The sequence below is a fragment of the Drosophila ficusphila genome, unplaced genomic scaffold (genome assembly GCF_018152265.1).
Source record: "Drosophila ficusphila isolate 14025-0441.05 unplaced genomic scaffold, ASM1815226v1 contig_106, whole genome shotgun sequence".
Classification (NCBI taxonomy): Eukaryota; Metazoa; Arthropoda; class Insecta; order Diptera; family Drosophilidae; genus Drosophila; species Drosophila ficusphila.
This window is the reverse complement of record NW_025063993.1, coordinates 1,206,499-1,221,919: the sequence shown is the minus strand read 5'-3', so window position 1 is coordinate 1,221,919 and position 15,421 is coordinate 1,206,499.

The window sequence follows — 15,421 nt, the reverse complement described above, 5'->3', positions numbered from 1 at the left end:
GGGACCTTTTGGCGGCTCTTGCGCTTCCACGACTATAATGTGCAAGCACACAGACGGCCGCCTGCCAGCCGGAGCCCATTCCGGGTCCGACCCCATCCCTGACCCTCCACTTGCCCATCCGTTATCCCCTCGACATCAGATATCGCACGGTCCCGATGCAGGCAAGCCTGTGCCGGCGAGCCTGTGGCTCCTTCAACGTTTCTCCCAACGTATGAATGCCTGTTAAATATTTATGAGTATCGAAATGTTGCCTCAATGCATATTATAACAAATGAAACGTCAATTCCATGTGAAAAATGCAAACAGAATTGACATCGCAGGGATGGCTGCTGTACGCCAGCACCGCCAGCCGGAAGAGGAGCTGGACCTGGATGCGGACCAGTCCCATTTTGGTCCCGGCCCGGACCCAGTCAAAATCTAGGCGGAATGTGCGGCAGCTGGTCGACTATGGATGGCACGTGACAGGCCTATGGCCATAGGGTAAGTGGGTGTCCATCTCGTTCGCTTCGCTTGGCTTTGACCGGCTCCGTTGCCCCCACTCTCTCTCCTACTGACAGACCCGACTTCGACAACGACTACGACTCCGACTACGACTCCGCCTCCGCCCTGCATCGTTCTTCGGCTTCTGCACAATTTCATTATGGAATTTCATGCTCTTGCAGCAGGACTGCAGCACATTCAATTTGGAAGCTCAAGTGGAGTTCGTCCCCATGAAACATACATTTCACGGACTTTTGGAGTAGATAATGGGCTATGGCAGGCATCCGCCCACAAAGAGCGTCCCGGAATGAAGGCAAATTCTGGAATGCCGAGGATTGGCTGCGAGTTTTGCTAAAATAATATTATTCTGTTGGAGATTCGGCCTCAATCAAGCAAGAACTCATTAGCAAAAGAAAGCCAAAAGGAGAACAGAAGCCGGCAAAAAATTGGTTACAACTGCGAAGCTCAGCCGGCGAGTTTCATTTGCCACGCCCGAGCCCAAACGGCTAATTTGCGATGAAGCAATAAAAATTGTTTATTGAAACGTAAAAAGTGAGCGCGAGAAAAAATTGCAAATACGCCGCCATATATTTTCGCAGCTGGAGCTGCAGTAGTCCGAGTTTAATTAAAAATGCGAGCACAATCTGTCTGCCGCCTTTCACCAACTGCCAGAAGCTGCGCAGAGTGCACTTGAACTGTCAAGGCAGGGCAGAGGCAATAATTTTCATGTTAGATGCCAAAAGCGTGCAAAATGTTTTCCAACTATTAGACAATAGGCCCAAAACGACGATGGCAGGGGGAGCAGGTGGGCCTGGGAATTGTTGGCCCATCGCCGGCATGAACTTTGTGCAAAGGACAAAGGGCCGGGGCTCCCCGCTGCAAGGTGTCGTCTCGTGTGCGACAGGGACGAAATCAACAGTTTATAAATAATAATTTTCCCGCCTGCTCACAGCTCCTTCTGTCCTCACTAGGCGCACAGCCAGCACACGGCTGCAGGACTTGGATAGCAGTGGGGAGTGCGATGGGAAAAGGCGGGCGAGGCGGCGAAAGGGTCGGGCCCCAAGGACGCCCTTCCTCCTCCAAAAATAACAATAAGCAGGGCAACAACAGCAAAGTGCGCAAAGGAGGAAGTCGGGGAGTTGCTTGAGAAATGCCACCGGCAGTTGATGAAGTGCCGACAGCCAGCCGTTGCCAGGCAATGAAGTTGGCACGTCCTTTCACCACCCACCACCCACCGCCGGCCGACTCCCTGGCCACCCTTCGCCCAGAACCCCATGCACACCACCAGGCCGGCTGCCTCCTCCAGGATGGTCACACCTGTCTCTTTGGGATCTTTGCCGTTTGTCTGCCCACTTTTCATTGTTTTAATTGTTTGTCAGCTTTGCCCGCTTTACCCCTCGGCCCCTGGTGCTCGTTAAATTTACGACGCAAATTTCGCCTTTGCCATTGTTGTTTTTGTTTAGCTCCCTAGGCCTCGGCTCGTTTGAGTTCTTGTCGTCAATCTCAGGGGCAGTTAATTCAATTAGGCATATTTATTAGGAGTGGTCCCCTGAGCGTGGGTGTTTTCCTGCTCATATCTCGCTCCGTAATTAATGGTCCTTCATTTGGACGGGGGACATCAGTTGGTAATAGTCTTTGAATCTGAATCTCCGCCCTAAGCCTTAACCTCACCAATCCGCACGCCAGTTAAAGCCCTTCTAATGAAGACAGCCCTGCACACCGACTCGGGGCCCGTGAGAGCAGCGAGCTCTCATGTATCCGAAAAAATCGCGCATCGTGCATTGTTTGCAGCTGGAGCAGCGGCAAGGGGAGGACGACACTGCCGTGGACCAGTTATTGTCAACAGGATGCGGCAAATATGCCACTTTTATGGCACGCTTCCGCATCCGGTTCCCGCCAGCGGAGGCGGCTCCTTGCCAGTGGGATGTGGCCCCATGCGGCAAGCAGAGGGCGGATATAGTTGGTAAATTACGGTGGCAACCTGTGCAAGTGCGCTATGCAAAAACGCAGGAGTGCACACGGCCCACTTGGTCCGACCAGAAAAGGGGGAAAACGAACTGAGAGCGAGCAGGCAAGGCAAGGCAACCGAACGCCCTTGCAAGGCGCTTCACTGCCACTCCCGTTCCTGGAAGCTTCGGCTCTGAGTGGGCCCATTTCACAGCTGCATCGATAAGTTTCGGAATTTGGCTTGGAAATCTCAAGGAGCCACCTTGCATCGCAAATGGCCCGATAAGGCTGAAAAGCCCCATTGTGTAGAGTGTGCCACGACAGTGCTCCCTAGGACGTCCTCCTAAATGGCAACTGGTATCGATAGCAACAGTTGCAGTTCCCGGCTGCAGCTGGTGGTGCGGCATTTTTAAGTTTTACGTGTGGCACGTGCACCAAACGGGCAGCCAAGGATGCCGGCATGCAAAGATGCCGGGCAGAAACTGAGACTGAAGCTGCGACGTGCGTCCTGGGCGAGTTGTGTTTCTTTTTTTTTTTTTCCGACTTTCAACAGCGCGTAAAACTAAAGAAAAACTGTCAGCCCGGAAAAGCGGAGCGGGTGGGGCGGGTTGCCAGTCGCTAAGGTGGCGTGGAGGCACTTTGAGCTGCGGCTTCCGTGAGTTACGGACCGCCAGCAATCAGAGCAGCTGCGTAACTGCAGTGCCATTCCCGTCTTGATGGTGATTGGAATTGTGGGCCACTGCAGAACTTTTCGAGGCAGAGGCAGAGTACAGTCGCCATTGGATAGGCGCAAGGCGTCGGATCGATCGACGCAGGAGCAAGCCACTTTGAGGCACATTATGATCGCGCACGATCTGAGGCGCTCGCTTCCGTTGCGACTTCTTGCCATCACCACTCACTTATGCACGTAATATCCCGTCGCCAGGCACGTCCTGAGGACTCAATTCCAGCACTTTTCCCTCGAGTTGCAGGTCAAGTGCTCAGGACATTACAAAGCGATTGACCGGAAGAGGACACGGCACGCACGCAGACACTTGCGGCCGCCTGAGATGGCAAACTTTGCCGATGAGTAGCGCGCTTCAAGTTGCAGCAGTCAAGGAGGAGGGAGGTCCTTCGGCAGAGATTTCGAAGCGTCGTGCAAACACTCCGCCGGCTGCCTGTTGTTGCCAGTGGCAAGTGGCAAGTCGAGTTGCCAAAAGCCGGTCCGAGGGATCGTTACGAGAGGCGACAGCCCGGGCCTTTAAGAGCAAGTTGCCCCTTTCGAGTTCAAGAAAACTTCGTTCACCACGCCATGCTGCAGTGAATGCGCTTAAATTATGCGGCATTCATAATGCAACAGAGTCGAGGATGTGCCGTCCTCTTTGACATATTCCTTCCAGAAACTGCTGCTAAAATTTGCCAGCGAGCGGAGGGCAGGGGGTTAAACTTTATGCACATTCTCACACACATCGCATACACATTCGCAGCTGGATGACTGCTTCTAGTGCTCGCTTAAGCCAAGTTAATGCCGAGGCTTCTGGCCCATTATTTCAGCGAATTTTCCGCTGCACATAGAAGTGCTAGTTGTTCCTGCTTCCATCTCCGGGCCTTCTGCCCCCTACCAGCAGCGCCTTCTTTTGCTGTTTCGTATTCTATTTTATTTAAGAACTTTTCCGAGGCAATGGCAAAGTCAAAAAATTTATTTAAAGTTCAAAGTTTTCCCCTTTTAGTTTATTTTACGGCTCTTTGGTGCACACGCTCCGTTCGCACATTAAAGCTTGTCCGCTGCGCTTAAGGCAAGAATTCCGCGAAGCCTTTAGGGGAGGTCGGCGCAGATAGGAGGATCAAATTCGTAGCTGACAAAGAAAGTTCCACTGGCACTTCCAAGCCAAGGTATCCGCATATTTGATTTACAATAAACAGTGCATTGTTTGGACATTTCGACCTACGACCGATGACAAATACCCCACGTATGCTCAGAAAGTAGCTGGGGCAATCAAAACCCGAACCCAAACCAAATTCCGGTATCTGTGTAGTGTTCTTCCTCACCATATCTCCGTGGATGTGCATTGTTGCAATGAAAACCTAATCTATTTTTGATGAATCGCAATTGAAATTTCAACAATGGCTGTGAGCGCTTCAAAGAGCTTCGGCGAATTATTGTGCACAAAATATACATGACCGTATTTGTATATGGGCTTTGTCCGCTGCCCTGCAATTTGTGCCCGGCTACATTTGCTATTTGATGGCTAGTGGCCCGAAGCTCTCCCTAAATAGGGTATCAGTGCGGGTTGCCACTGGAAAGTTGACAATTTACCCCTTCCACGCCTAGTGTGCTGTTCACCAAATTCGGCTTCATAATGCAATTGAAATGCTCGGCCATATGTGCGCGGGTCCGTTTTGCTGTCTGTTGTTGGGATACTTTTGGCACTCTTTTGTCGATGATGCTGCTGAGGCAGGACTGATTTCGCATGCACAAAAACGGTCGAGTGGTAGATTGGAATTGTCATCAATAAAATAAATTGTTGTATGTATTTCAATCGGTTTTTTCTTTTCCATCGCACAGTGGGACAATTTGGAAACTCGTGTGCTCGCCTAGAAAAAGGCAGCTAGCTGCGGCGACCTGAAACTTATAAATCCTTGCAGTCACCAAAAATGTCAAGCAAAATGCATAAAGACTAAACAACATCGAAGCTACCGGCAAAACTTTTTATTAGTTTTCTACATTTCAACGGTCGACGACAGTTATGTGGTATTTAATTCGAAATTCAAAAAAGTATGCTTGTACTATATAAAGATTTTTCCATCTTTTCTAAACCATAATATGACATTATTTTTATTACATAATTTTAATAAAATAAAAGGATTCTTGAAATCCTAAAAAAACACCATCTAGAAAAAATGTTTCCATTAAAATAAAAGCAACTGCGTTATATTTTTTTTCTCTTGTTTTTTATCTTTCCTATGGGAGCAACCCTATATGGTAGTCGAATTCCAATATTCCGTTCCCATTAACATTTATAACGCGTGCAAAAATACATAACTTTTAGTAAAGTTTTATTCAGATAGCTTTAAAACTGAGAGACTAGTTTACAAAGAAAGATACAAACGAGCAGGCGTATATGTCGAAATCGGTTCAGATGGTGATGCCGATCAAAAACATATGTACTTTGTGGGAACTCTTTCACTGAGATGCACACTCCTGATTGAAATTATAATACCATCTGCAAGGGTATAATGAGAGTGCTTTACAAATTATTGCAAAGTGGAAACTGGAATGGTACTGTTTCCAATCCTGTTACTACTGTGCGGCATGTGAATTTGTTTTGTGATTGTCTGGCTAAATTAACAGAAAATACAAATGCTGTTTTCATCTTTCTCCTAGTATCGATCTTGTTGGAAGTGCACTGCATAAATCATGAAGTTAGTGAGTGCATCATGTTGTATGCGTGATGCAAGAGGGGAGCGAAGAGTCCTACAAGCCGAGTCAATTGAGTGGAAATTATGAATGCTTGTGAGTACTGAAACTGATAGCAGAAAAAGAGACAAACAAATAAATTTGGCAAAGCTTTATTGGATTTTCAGTATTGCAAGAGAATAGTAGAGAGATAGTTCATTAAAAAATTACAATTCGAGTAACCTTTTTAAATATTCAGAAAAAGCCACTTTCCCCTCATTGAGCACCAGATTTCTGATACCAAAATATTAATATGACGATTCTACTAATACCCAAGCAGCTCAAATAACAATGTGCGACAAAATTTAACAAAATCGTTGTTTAAGTTACTTTTTTGATTGTTTTCGGTTAAGGTGCATTAATTATGCACAAAAATATCTTCTTTTTTTTTTTGGCTTTTTCAGAGGTATCCTCGCGTAACAAGTTCCATACGTAGTCACCCAGAGTATAGAGCTGGGAGAAAAAAATTTTAAAGCATTGTTATAAAAGCCTAACGGTATATTTGCTTAATATATTTTAATTAATAGATATTGAACTTGCATTAACGCTTATAACGGTGAAAAAATATTTTCCCAATATGTGATTATAAGGCTGTGAAATATGCAAAAACACGCGTTTTTGGGACATTTGAGTGTGCGTAAAAGCTGATTGGCTATTGATATTAACAAATCCACAAACTTGTATTCTTATTTTGATTAGTAGGAGTGAAAAATAAGAAAAAATCAACTTAAACATTTTTTTGTCGCACAGTGTAATATTCAAAGCTACATTACAAGGCTTTTACCAACTTTTCTAAAAGTATGAAGGCCAACGGAGATGTTTTTGTCCTGGTGAAAAGCGACCTTTATAAGGTAGAGGGTTGGACACACTTTCGACCCTTGCCCATAATTATCGTTTTAATAAGAATTAAGATCATTTGCGTAAATAGTTTGAAAGGTAAAGGCAAAAGGTATGTCTGACAATGAACATTATGTTGTGAAATGAAAAACATAGAAATGGCGAGTATTTAAAAAAAAAAAAATGTAGTCAGGCTTGGCCACTGTAGTCAGGGTTGGACACTTCAAATGCTACTTAAGAAAAGTAGCAATAAAAGAGGACATTATCCATGGATCAGGTGTATTTTATGTCTTTTGACTCTTTTTTATTGTGAACAACAAATTTTACAACCAAGTATGAAAAAAAAATTAATCAGATTCGCAATTAGGACAAACAGGACAGCATTATGCAAGTCGACTTTACCTCTTTCCGTCGTTCGCTTGTAGCGTGAACCTCTTCAAAGGGAGAAAATAACAATTTTTTTTTTTTACTTATTTACTAATTAATTCACTTTTTGTTGAATCAAGTAATTAATTACCAAATTTATTTATTCATCCAACTCATACTTTATTTTTAGAACTTTAATCTATTTCTTTAATTAATATGTAGGTATATTTGTTCACAATATAGAAAAAAAAATTATTTCATTGAATGTATTTACATGTTTTGTAGTGAATAACTGTAAAAAACATTGGAAAAATTAAAATATTCTGACAAAAGGGAAAAAACCAAGGGTGTCCAACCTTGGCAACAAAAAGTGTCCAACTCGACAACATGAGTCATAACCCTACCGCACAACATAACCACCAAATCGCTTTATTTAGAACAATTTTTTTTTAGGATTTCGTTAAGGGAGAACCACTTAACGTATTTTTAAACTTACATACATTGCAGATGGCATATTTTCCACTGAATTATGCCACTTTTTTTGCGCGTTCTCCAATACTTTTTTCGTCACTATCACGACACAATGTCAATAAAACAGGAAAATTAACAGTTCTGGGATCCGGCTTGACATGAAAAGTTTCCCACAGTGGAAACAATTAATACCACATTCGCACACAGATGGCGATAGTTGGTTTATTAGAAAAATTGCAAGTGTCCGACCCTGACAACTGTCCAACCTTGACGACATTCCCCTACAACAAAAATGTTTCAAATTCGGTATGTAGTTTTAATTATTATTCAGTAGGTTTTGTGGAAAACAATCAGTGATTAATTAATTTTTTTTTTTAATACTTACATTACTTAATTTTATATACATTTTAAACGATACTTTTCCTTAACATGATTTATTTGATATAAAGAACAAAAAAAAGAAGCTAGCTTTGGCAAGCAGAAGCTTATATATCAGCTATCTTGCTGAAACTTTACCAAAAGTTATTTAATTATTGCACGTACTTTCTATGAATTGAATTCGACTACTTTATCTGGTAGCTCCCATAGAAGAGATCGAAAAAAAATTATCACGCCGTTTTTATACCCTTGCAGAGCAAAGGGTATTATAATTTCAGTCAGAAGTTTGCAACGCAGTGAAGGAGACACCTCAGACCCCATAAAGTATATATACTCTTGATCAGCATCACCATCTGAATCGAAATCCGTCTGTACGTCTGTCCGTCTGTCCGTCGGTCCGTCTGTCCGTCTGTCTGTTTCTATGTAAACTAGTCTCTCAGTTTTGAAGCTATCGTGCTGAAACTTTCCGAAAAGTTGTGTAGTTATTGCACGCAGTATATAAGTCGGAACGAGCCGGATCGGCCGACTATATCGGATAGCTTCCATACAAGAGGTCAAAAAATAAAGGAAAAAAAATTATTACGCCGTTGTTTTTCATCGAATTGACTTGATTTCTTCCAGATGGCGTTTTCTAATTACTATTGCATTTTGGATTAAATTTGATCAAAATCGGATAACTCTATCATATAGCTGCCATAGGAAAGATAAAAAAATATATATAGAAATAACGGCTAAATAATCATAACGTTGTTGTTTTTTATTCCACGAGCATGATTTTTACAACATCGACTTTATGAACTACCCTTGAACCGAGAAAAAAATTTCATAAAAATCTGACAACTATATCATATAGCTGCCATATGAACAATAGTCGAAAATATGGAAAATTAATAGAAAAGTCGTCATAGCTTCGATGGTGTTAGCCTTTATGTATTTTGTTCGACATGTTTGATGACTGCAAGGGTATATAAGCTTCGGCTTGCCGAAGCTAGCTTCCTTTCTTGTTACTAATCATATCGACTTGATTTCTTCCAGATAGTGTTTTCGAATTAAATTAGATCAAAATCGGATAATTATCTCACATAACTGTCATAGGAAAGATCGAAAAATATTTATATAAATAATGGCAAAACAAGAAAGGAAGCTAGCTTCGGCATGCCCTTGCAGTCATTAAATATGTTGAACAAATTACATATCCCACGAGCACGATTTTAAAAACATCTAGTTTTTAAACTACCCGTAAATCGAGACAAATATTTCATTCAAATCGGACAACTATATCATATAGCTGTCATAGAAAAGATTGAAAAATCTATATAGAATTAACGGACATTTTCGGGAAAAAAATGTAAAAATCGTTTTTTTCATCTGTTAAGCATAATTTTTGTTATATAAAGATTTCTAATGATTTGGAATTAAAATTCATAAAAATCGGAGGACTATATCATATAGCTGTCGTATGAACAATCGTCGTAGATATAGAAACTTAATGAAAAATCGTTAAACCTTCGATGCTGTTTAGCCTTCATGTAATTTGTTCGACATATTTGATGATTGCAAGGGTATATAAGCTTTGGCAAGCCGAAGCCTTTCTTGTTTTTTTTATGATGGTAATGGTTCAGCACTAATATACCATACTATAAAGTTGCCATAAAAAGATCAAAAAATGTATATAAAATGAATAAAACAAAATTTTAAATCATTGTTCTTTATCACAGAAGCATGTACTGTTGAATATAAAGTTTTCTAACGACTTTCGAATTTTGAATTACATTTTTTTAAAATTCGGACAACTATGTATATCATATATGTAGCTGTCATAAAAAGTATCGATAAAATTATAGAAATAATTAAATAAAATTAATATATAAATCGTCATAGTTTCGATGTTGTTAAGCCTATATGACTACAAGAGGATATAAGCATCGACGCCCCAAAGCTAGTTTTTTACTTGCTTCTTGCCTGCATCCTATCTATATATAAAACTGTCAACTAAAAATGTAATAATTAATGTTCAGCCAGTTTAATTTAAAATTTTCACTTTTCTATTTTTTTAACAGAAAATATCTAGAAAGCTTATTTAAATAAAGCCATTTTTTGTATGCTTGTTGTAAAGCACAACTCTTTTGAGGGTGCCTGGGATGTTTCCGTCTCATTCGAAATTATCTTCTAAACAATGTCACTAAGGGATTAAGACAAACCATTTTTATTTTGATCAACTCAAAAATCATTTAAAACTTTGGACTGAAAATACTAAACTCATTTTTTGGGTGGATTTAATGATCTTGATTGAATTTTAAAGGATGTTAGAAAAAATGGAACATGTGACGTTAAGATTAAATCCTGCATAAAATATTTCTTTCTGTGGGTCAATATTAACAAGAAAGGAAGCTTGCAGTCATATTTAATGAATGCTCATCAAATGCATAAAGGCTAAACAATATCGAAGCTATGACGATATTAGTATAAATTTTTCATATTTTCGACTAAAGTTCATATGGCAGCTATATGATATAGTTGTCCGATCTTGATTAAATTCGTAAATCGTAATTCAAGAGTTGTAAGAAAACTCTATATTCTTAAAATGGTGCTTGTCTGATGAAAAACAAAGATGTTATAATTTTATTTCCGTTATTTCTATATAGATTTTTCTATCTCTACTATGGCAGCTGTATGATAACGTTGTCGGATTTTAATGAAATTTTTTTCTTGATTCAAGGGTTATAAAACTCAATATTTTGAAAATGATGCTCGTGGGATTAAAAACAACGACGCTATAATTTTTTTCCAGTATTTATATATGTATATTATATATTTATTGATCTTTCCTATGGCAGCTATTTGATAGAGTTATCCGATTTTGATTTTTTAAAAAATTTTTTTGACCTCTTGTACGGGAGCTATCCGATATAGTCGCCCAAACCGGCCCATTACGACTTATATACTGCGTGCAATAACTACAAAACTTTTGGGAAAGTTTTAGCAAGATAGCTTTAAAACTGAGAGACTAGTTTGAAGAGAAACGGACAGACGTACAGACGGATTTCGATTCAGATGGTGATGCTGATCAAGAATATATATATGTACTTTATGGGGTCTGAGATGTCTCCTTCACTGCGTTGCAAACTTCTGACTGAAATTATAATACCCTTTTGCTCTGCAAGGGTATAAAAATGGTCCCTTACGAATGCGTGTCCAATTTCTAGGCGATAAACGTGGTTTGCGAAACTGGACTCAAAATAGGAGATGGAGATTATTTCAGAGTTGACTGAAATAAATATATGTATTTTAACATGCATGGGTACTTTAGTAAACTCTTTGAAAAATCACTTCAATTATTTGTTCAGAAATTTTACATACGATAAAAAAATAATTAAACGTCTTATCAGAGCGATCAATTTCAATTTTAATTAATAAAAAACTAGTAAGTTATTTATAGATAAAATGAAAAAGTCACTCAGGTAGACGACGCTGTTTTTTCTCCATCTTAACAAGTTTAATCCAGCGGACTACGAACTTACACTCTTAAGGAACTTAAATTTGCCAAAGTTGTAAAATGAAGTGAGACATAGCATAGTATTCATATTTTATTTAACATTAATATTAAAATCAAAACGATAAATTGACCTCGACAAGACAAAATAAAATTCTATTTAATAAAACTCCTATCAGTTTTATAATAATTATGTTCTACAGAAATCTACAGTCATTCAGATGAACCAAATATCACTCTAATGTGAATCGCAATGAAGAAGACTTATGAAATCCTTTAAAGAATTTTTGATCAACAACTCCTAGTTGAGAGAGGTGGTGGTTGAGAGACGTGGTGGTTTTTCTGTTTTTCTGCAATTTGGATACTCAGTTAGTTGCTATTTATGGTAGTAATAAAAAAAAATGTTAATATCTTAGGTCAACCTTGAAAATGGAGGAGGGCGGCGTGGGTTTACCTTTTGAAGGACTGGTTGAAGGAAATAAAAAAACCGGTTTGCGGCTTATCAGGTCAGCTAGCGCTGGGTACGAATAAATAAAATCTACATTTTTAAATTGGACTCTTTTAGATCCAGAAATCCCGACGTTTATACTGACGGAAAGTCAGACAAAATTACGGACAATCAATTATCGACTTGTCTGATGACCTTGTAGTACTTTCCCCAACCTGTTACATTCTTAACAACTAATGCAGTATACCCTTTATCTCTTTAGAGTCATGCAAAAGTTCTTCTATAAAGAACGAACTACTACATATATCATAGTTGCCATAGTTTCCTAATATGCTGCAAATTTAAAATAGCATTTGGAATAGTTTATTCCACATGCTCACATGCTCAGTCCCAAAACTCTTATAGCTAACTACTTTACAAAGTTTTTTTTATTGGGGAGCAGAAACATTTTAATATACCTATTGATATGAATAAATATTAAAATTATGTCCAGTTTCGACCCAATAAAAAACCAAAACAACAAAAAAATGTACTTCTTGAAAGAAAAAATTTAAAACTTTCATATTGAAGATGCGCCGACCGAAGTTGACCAAGAATTCGCTAAAATGTTCGATTGCACATTACCATTTCATCACTTCGTGCATATCGATCGGCCTTTGCAATTTTTGATTAGCATTTCCATTCGGGCAAAGTTAGACCGATTTGTTCTACCAATCGTGGTCCCCGCCTAGTCTCCATTCATCGGAATTGTTATGCATGCAGCTCGAAGTCCGGATGGCGGGAAGAAGAGCAGCTGGAAGTGTACCAATTTACTAGTGAGTTTTTTTGCGTGAGAAATTTTCAATTAATATGCGCAATTGCAATGGAGCAGGAGTGCGAGTGCGGCCACGGCAGTTTTAGCATTTTTTGAATAGAAATTTGTTGCTTGGCAAGCCCCGAAATTCGCCCCACGACTTATCCCCCGGCATTCCCAATAGCTATGTTTCCGGTTCAGGTTTATGTTTTCGTTTTCGTTCTTATGGCATGGACGACACACGCAGCATTTCATATTCAAGTGTAAATTGCATTGCAGTTGCAGCTACGGCGAAAATTTTGAGAGATTTTGCATTTTTAGTGGAATGAATGAATGAATAAAAAGAGACTCCGAAGGTGGCCTCTCAACCGATCTGTCAGAAGGTATATAGAGGGGATTGAAAGCGACCATGTTGTGCCAGGTGACGCCTTTTGTGGAGACATACGTGGTGGAGGAGTTTCAAAAGTTGTTTGTCACACTTGATAGTCCAACCCATCCATCCACCCATTCGTTTGGACGGCATTTCTTCGCAGGCAGTTGATGTGCGAAATTTACAATTCAAAATTTTGCAAAATTGTCTTTCGGTGCCGTCATGGCTGCTATTCCGCGAACCCAGGCGTCATTTATTTGACAGCTGTCAGTGGCTTACAGCTTCCGTTACTCTGCAGTTATACGCCGTCCATTTGTAACATAAACAACATTTTCTTAAAAACCCCTTTCCTTAGTATTGTTGTGCCTTAAAAAGTGTTTATTCCGATTTTAAAAAACAATATGTTTTTTTTTTTTTTTTGCTCTCTTTTATCACGCTCCCTGGGAGCAAATACCCTCTTGCCAAGGGCGTCTCCAGGGGGGGAGGGGGGCAAGGGGGCAGCTGCCCCCCTAGAGATTTTAAAAAAGTTGGCAAAATAATACAACCAAAGTCCGAAGTCTTTGAGTTGATTCGAACGTCAAACCTCGAATGAATTCACCATTTCCACTCCTAATACTCCAATCTATAGCTTTGGATGTGGTTAAGGCCTCGCAACACGTCAAACGCATTTTGCAATTGCTTAAGAGCCACCGTGATAACCCCGAAAGAGTCACAGATGAAATTATAAAGGATGCTACTGGTGTTGCGGAGAAAGTCGGCCTGGAGAAGGATATCAATTCAATGCCGCGCATTGTTGGGAAACAACGTCATCGAAGCAATCACCCAGCAGAAAGCCCTTCAGAATTCTGGAAAAGATCATTAATAATACCCTACTTGGACTCCGTTATTACATCGCTTAAAACACGCTTTGCTGAAGAAAATACTCCATCATTTGCTTTATCTAAATTACACCCCGCACAAATGCAAATACCAAACATAAAAATTGAAGTCGAGCTTTGGCAGCAATTCTGGTATAGTAAACCAAATTCAACAGATCAAACCGTTGTTGACATCTTAAAAGAAGAAAAAACTTTCTTTCCCGACACGGAAAAAGCGTTGAAAATTTTGATCGCTCTTCCATGCACTACTTGTACGGCAGAGCGATCGTTTAGCAGCCTCAGGAGACTAAAAACCTGGCTATGAAGCACTATGAGTGAAAATCGCCTCAATGGTTTGGCCATGATGAGTGTGCACCGAAAACTTATACATGGAAACTTAGAAGATTTTAATAATAAAGTGGTCGAGAAGTTTACAATGAATCCCCGAAAAGTATGTTTTAATTAACCTAATATAAACAAACAACGACCACTATAATATTAAAATCGGATAATTTAAAAAAAATGCGCTGTACACTTATTCACTTATTTTTCTAACAAATATAATAACTCATTTAAAAGTTTTGTAGGCTACATTTCATTTTGAAAAAAATTAGGAAATTAGTAGGTAAAGTCAAAGTCATGGTGTTAAAAATAACCCAACAGTTTTTATTACTTTGATTTACTAACTTTTTTTGGAAGATATTTACTTATTTTTAATTAAATACTAATAATAAATTATTATTCCCAAAATCCTTTAAAAATAAAAAAAATTGCATACAAACTCGTTCATATATAATAAAGCTTGCATAAAAAGAGTTTTGACACATTTAAGGTTTTAAATTTATAGCAGTTTTGCCTTACGTACTGATCTGAATATCAAAGAAATAGTTTTAAGCCTAGATTTTTTAGGGAATTTCACAGCTTATACATTTGTGCAGGTTAAGCCTAAATGTAAAAAACGACTAGAATCATCAAAAATCTTTATTAACAAGATTAAGTACTTTTTTTGGCTTTTGTAAGTTCGATCCATAAAAACATTTTCTTAGTTCACTCGTAGTTAAAAGGAATATCGACCTCATACTCTTGTGAAAAAAACGACGTTACCTTTTCAGACCCTTGTCCGTCTGTCTTTTTCTATGTATGTAAACTATCCTCTCAGTTTTAAAGCTATCTTGTTAAAACATAAACAAAAGTTGCGTCGTTAGTGCACGCAATATACAGTGGCTCGCAGCTTATTTCAACCAGCACCTCAAAAAAAATTTAAAGCCATATAGCTAATATATAAAATATATAAAATTAAATGAAGGTTTGTAGTGTGTATCTTTAACATAAAGTTTTTGTTTCCATTTTTTTTTTTAGCATTTTTTAAATATTAAATAACAATTTTGTAACTCTAAAATTTGCCAACGACCACTCGTGCAAGGATTTAGCTTTTTTGAACACCGTAATTTTGCAGACGAGTCCAAATTTAATACATATTTCGAAATACAGAGCTCCAGAGCAAGAGTCTAAATAAAGCAGTTAAGCATGGCTGCGTTAGTGTCA